Source organism: Lupinus angustifolius, chromosome LG09 (assembly GCF_001865875.1).
Source record: "Lupinus angustifolius cultivar Tanjil chromosome LG09, LupAngTanjil_v1.0, whole genome shotgun sequence".
Lineage (NCBI taxonomy): Eukaryota > Viridiplantae > Streptophyta > Magnoliopsida > Fabales > Fabaceae > Lupinus > Lupinus angustifolius.
In genome coordinates, this window is record NC_032017.1 from 8,474,594 (window position 1) to 8,480,397 (window position 5,804).

At 41.4% G+C, this 5,804-nt stretch overlaps 1 pseudogene; it reads left to right on the forward strand.

The window, feature by feature from the left end:
- LOC109356217 overlaps nt 1–5,804 on the forward strand; it is a 12,804-nt pseudogene that overhangs the window by 6,347 nt on the left and 653 nt on the right.

Sequence of the window (5,804 nt, forward strand, 5' to 3'; positions counted from 1 at the left end):
TTGGGAATCTCAAGGTGTCTTACCACCAACGAGATTGTGTTGTATCTTCATTAGCTTAGAGTTCTTGATAGAAAAAATAGGTTCTTGGTTGGGGCTACACCATAAGAAAGGTTTTCTTGGGCGGTAGGTAGGGAGTCAAACCAAGGAATAAGGTTCTTTAGTTTCAAGTGAATATCTAAGTGTTGTAATTGGAAGAATTGCTTGTAAAACATTATTTCAATTATAGTGAAGAAAAATCTCCCAGATCAGCCGGGAGGCCTGGATGTAGTTTGCAAGTGGACACGCAAACGAACTAGGATAAAAATCGTGTTGCGTGATTTTTCTCTCTCTTTCTCTCTTTATTGCTTTAATCGGTTACTTTGTATAGTTGTTTTAATTGCTATATTATGTTTCTATACTATATGCTGGTGTAACTCTGATATTTTGTAAGCTCTGTATATTCGTTTTAATCTCGGTTAATTGTCATGCAAGAAACCGAATCTGTTTGTAATTTCTGAGTTGTTTTAATTGATTAAAGTAATTGCGTTAATCGATTATTTGTATTCTGTTAATCGATTAATCTAGGGTTATTTCTGAATAATTTGTTGTTTTCGAAAAAGCGGATACTCTGACCGCTACACCTATTCAACCCCCCTTCTATGTGTATTTTAGCCACTGATACCTAACAGTAGGGCATTCCATTGAGAATTGCGGAGCTTTAAAATTCAAGGTACAACACCTCATCGACTCGAAATGGCTCAACTTTAGACAATGAGCGCCAAATGTTAGTAACAATCCTCTGCCAAATCATGGGAACCATGGGGTGAATGTTGTTGAAGAGGTCCAAGAGGAATCTTTCCTGAAGGATGTGTCCGAGATACGCACTCCGGTGAAAGTTATCTTCAAGGAAATGTGCAACCAGGGTATGATTGAGGTGTTAAAAGAAACTGAAGATGGTGAAGGATGTTGTGAGATGCATGGTTTAACAGGCCTTGTAATTGAGAATTGTGCGGAATTTAAAATGCTATTAAAAAAATGATGGATACCAAATTGATGGTTGTGGGGAGAAAGTCGACATGCCCAGAAGTCAATGTAGTAGGAGACAATGTAGATATAACAACATTCATTCCAACATTGGTTCAGTTCGAACCAATGTTGAGTATTCCAAAGGGTATATCACTAGATATGACAACCACAATGGTTCCCATACCTCACGAAAATGGGGCCCATGGTAGCAGACATACCTCACCCGTTTCCCTATGAATCCGACAAAGCAGTACCTTGGAGGTATGGCTGGGAGGACATCACACTACCAGAACATGCATTAGAGGTAACCAATGTCGCTGGAGTCAGCAGAATTACCCGGAGCGGCAGAGTCTATGGACCTCCAGAGACGGGAAAAAACACAGTCACCATCTATAAGGGGAAAGAGAAGGTTGATGCTCCAACAATCCCTGAAATTGGCCAAGAAGGATCGCCCATGGATGAGTTAAAAGATGGTCAAGAGATTTCTAATGAGCAAGCCAATGAATTCCTGAAATTTATAAAGCAAAGCGAATATAAGGTGGCCGATCAGTTAAAGCGCACACCTGCTAGAATATCCATACTTTCGTTGCTAATGGATTTAGAGCCTCATAGGAATGTGCTACTTAAAATTTTAAATCATGCCCATGTCAGTCAAGACATAACTACAGATAAGTTGGGGGCTTCGTGAATAACATTGTTGCTGACAATTTTATATCCTTCAGCGATCAGGAAATACCTGACGAAGGGAATGGCCACATCAACCCTCTTCACATCTCTATCATGTTCCAAGACTGTGTGATTGGAAAAGTCCTCATAGATAATGGTACATCTTTGAATGTGATGACTAAGAGAACGTTGTCTAGACTTCCTGTCAACTACTCGCATATGAGGTCCAGTGCTATGATTGTTAAGACATTTGATGGGTCCAAGAGAGAAGTCATGGGAGAAATTGAATTGCCCATAAAAATTGGGCCTTGTACTTTCGAGATTCTTTTCCAAGTGATGGACATAAACCCAATATACAGTTGTTTGCTAGGAAGGCCATGGATCCATACTGCAAAAGCAGTTCCCTCAACCTTGCATCAGCGGATCAAATTCATCATTAATGGGAAGTTGTTGATAATAATGGGTGAGGAGGATATGCTGGTATCTAGGCCCTTTGACACCCCATATATTGAAGCGGCTGAGGAAGCACTTGAAACCTAATTCCAGGCTTTGGAAATTGCCAACACCACCTTTGTAGAAGGGGCATCGATGATAGGGCCACATCCATCTAAAGCAGCCTTAATGATGATTAAGGAAGGATACCAGCCAGGGAAATGCCTAGGCAAATATGGGCAAGGAGTGGAGGACATAATGATACCCATCGGAAACAAGAGTCGTTTCGGTCTAGGCTATAATCCAACCAAAGCCGACAAGACAAGGATAAAGGAAGAAGCAAAAAGGAAAGGGTGGGCCCACATGGGACAGTTTGAGTATAAGAAGGCAGATTTCCCTATTCCACACACCAAGCCATATTTCGTCAGTGCAGGGATTGAGTCTCAGGGATCGGTGTCCATGCTTGAAGGGGAATGCTCAAATCAGTCAGATTGTTATGTTTTCCAGTGGACCACAAGAACCGCTCTCACCAACTGGGTTGAAGTCGAGGCACCATCATCAGTCTTCTGGGAAGACAAGTAATCTAGTGTTATACTCCATTAGCCATTCATAGAGCGTTTGGATGTTGTTGTTTCTTTGTTTAAGATTGAATTTTCATTTGTCATTATGTATTGGTACAATTTCAATGAATTAATTCATGCATTTGCAATTTTTGCATCATATAACACCATACCATACAAACATTAGTCTTTCCGTTTATATTGTTGTTTTCACCTTTTATTTGTCATTTATTTCCTTTCCACAAAAACACAAAAAAATAACCAATAAAACACCAAAAAGAAAATCAACATAAAAACTGACATTGACCTACTATAATGCAGATCTGAAAATATGTCCGAAAATAATGACCATGTCAATAATCATTCATACAACTTTGATCATCCTATAAACTTGGTAGGAGAGGAAGATAGTGAAGATGATTGGGAAGCATCTCCTGAGTTATTAAGATTGGTTGAACAGGAGAGCAGAGAGATTGAACCCCATGATGAGCCTATCGAGCTAATGAATCTAGGGACGGAGGATGACAAGAAAGAGATCAAAGTAGGCACTATGATGGACCCGAGTGAAAGGAACAAGCTAATCAAATTACTACAAGAGTACAAGGATGTCTTCGCTTGGTCCTATAGCAATATGCCAGGTCTGGATCACAGTATAGTGGAACACAAATTACCTCTGAAACCTGAGTCTTTACCAGTCAAGCAAAAACTGAGAAGAATGAAGCCAAGCCTCTCTCTTAGGGTGAAAGACGAAATCCAAAAATGGTTAACATCTGGATTCATAAAAGTTGCGAAGTACCCCGAATGGGTGGCAAATGTGGTCGTTGTACCAAAGAAAGGTGGGAAACTTCGAATATGTGTTGACTACTGGGATCTCAACAAGGCAAGCCCAAAGGATAATTTTCCAGTACCCCATATAGATGTACTGGTGGACGGCACGGCAGACCATGCACTCTTCTCGTTTAGGGATGGATATTCTGGTTACCACCAAATCAAGATGGCAGAAGAGGATGTAGAGAAGACCACTTTCATCACAATGTGGGGGACCTACTGCTATCAGGTTATGCCATTTCGTCTAAGAAATGCCATGGCCACATACCAGCGTGCCATGGTCGCTCTTTTCTATGACATGATGCATAAAGAGGTTGAAGTCTATGTCGATGATAATATGCAAATCAAAGGCTGAAGGGGAGCATGTGGAAAACCTACAGAAGTTGTTCAAAAGATTACGAGATTATAACCTCAAACTAAACCCCGCCAAGTTTAGTTTCGGGGTCAAGTCAGGTCGAGTTCTCGGCTTTATAGTCAGTCAGAGGGGCATTGAGGTCGATCCTGAAAAGGTGAAAGCTATCACTGAGATGCTTCCTCCGAAAACAGAGAAAGAAGTCAGAGGTTTCCTAGGTAAGTTGAACTACATCTCCAGACTCATATCACAGTTGACAGCTACGTGTGAGCCCATCTTCAAGCTCCTGAGGAAGAACCAACCCGTCAAGTGGAATGAAGAATGTCAAAAGGCTTTTTAAAAAATTAAGCAGTACCTTTTAAACCCACCCATATTAATGCCTCTGATACATGGACGGCCGTTGATAATGTACATAACAGTATTGGAAGACTCTATGGGGTGTGTCTTGGCTCAACATGACGAATCTGGCAAGAAAGAGCGGGCTATTTACTACTTGAGTAAGAAGTTCACAGACTGTGAGACAAGATATTCCTTACTGGAATGCACATGTTGTGCATTACCTTGGGCATCATGCCGACTAAGGCAATATATGTTGAGTCACACTACGTGGCTTGTGTCTAAAATGGACCCGATGAAACATATTTTTGAGAAACCAATGTTGACGGGAAGAATCGCCAGGTGGCAAGTACTATTATTAGAATATGACATTGTCTAAGTCACCCAAAAGGCGATCAAAGGAAGTGCACTTGCTGAGTACTTAGCCCATCAGCCGATAGAAGGACATGGGTCAATGCATCAAGAGCTTCCTGATAAAGGTATCATGACATTGTCCTTAGAAGATCAAGAAGAAGACAAAAAATGGACACTCGTATTTGATGGAGCCTCCAATGCGTTTGGACATGGGGTAGGAGCAGTATTGGTATCTCCCCATGGCAATTTCATTCCTATCACTGCCAGGCTATGTTTCGACTGCACCAACAATATAGCTGAGTATGAGGCATGCGCCTTAGGCTTACAAGCGGCTATAGAATCAAAAGCAAAAATCCTCAAAGTTTTCAGAGACTTCGCTCTAGTAATCCACCAAGTAAAGGGAGAATGGGAAACTCGTGATAGCAAGCTGATACCTTAGAGAGATCACATACGGAGGTTAGTTGAGCAATTCGAGCAGGCCGATTTCTACCACATCCCTAGAGAAGACAATCGATTAGCCGATGCGCTATCAACATTATCCTCGATATTCCACATCAGCGGAAATGACCAACCACTCATCAGTATAGGAAGCAGAAGTCAACCAGCTTATTGCAATGCGATAGAAGTAGAAGAAGATGGCAAACCTTGGTACCACGATATAAAAGAATACATCAAGAAAAAAGAATACCCTCTAGGTTCCTCGGAGAATGATAAAAGGACCTTAAGAAGATTGGCCATGAGTTTCTTCCTAAATGAAGAAGTGCTTTACAAAAGGAATCATAACATGGTACTCCTTAGGTGTGTCGAAGTGAAAGAGGCGGAAGCAATCCTTACCGATGTACACGAGGGCTTGTTTGGGACCCATGCAAATGGACATGCCATGGCTAGGAAGATATTAAGGGCAGGATATTACTGGTTAACGATGGAGACTGATTGCTATAACTATGTAAGGAAATGCCACAGATGTCAAATTTATGCTGATAATATCAATGCACCCCCAATTCCATTGAATGTTCTATCAGCGTCGTGGCCTTTCTCTATGTGGGGAATGGGTGTCATAGGACCTATCGAGCCTAAAGCCTCAAACAGACATCGTTTCATCCTAGTGGCCATCAATTATTTTACTAAATGGGTCGAAGCGGCTTCATATGCCAGTATTACCTGAAAGGTAGTGGTCAGGTTCATTAAGAAGGAGTTGGTATGCCGCTATGGTCTACCAAGTAAAATCATCATGGATAATGCCACCAACCTGAATAACAAGCTGATGAGTG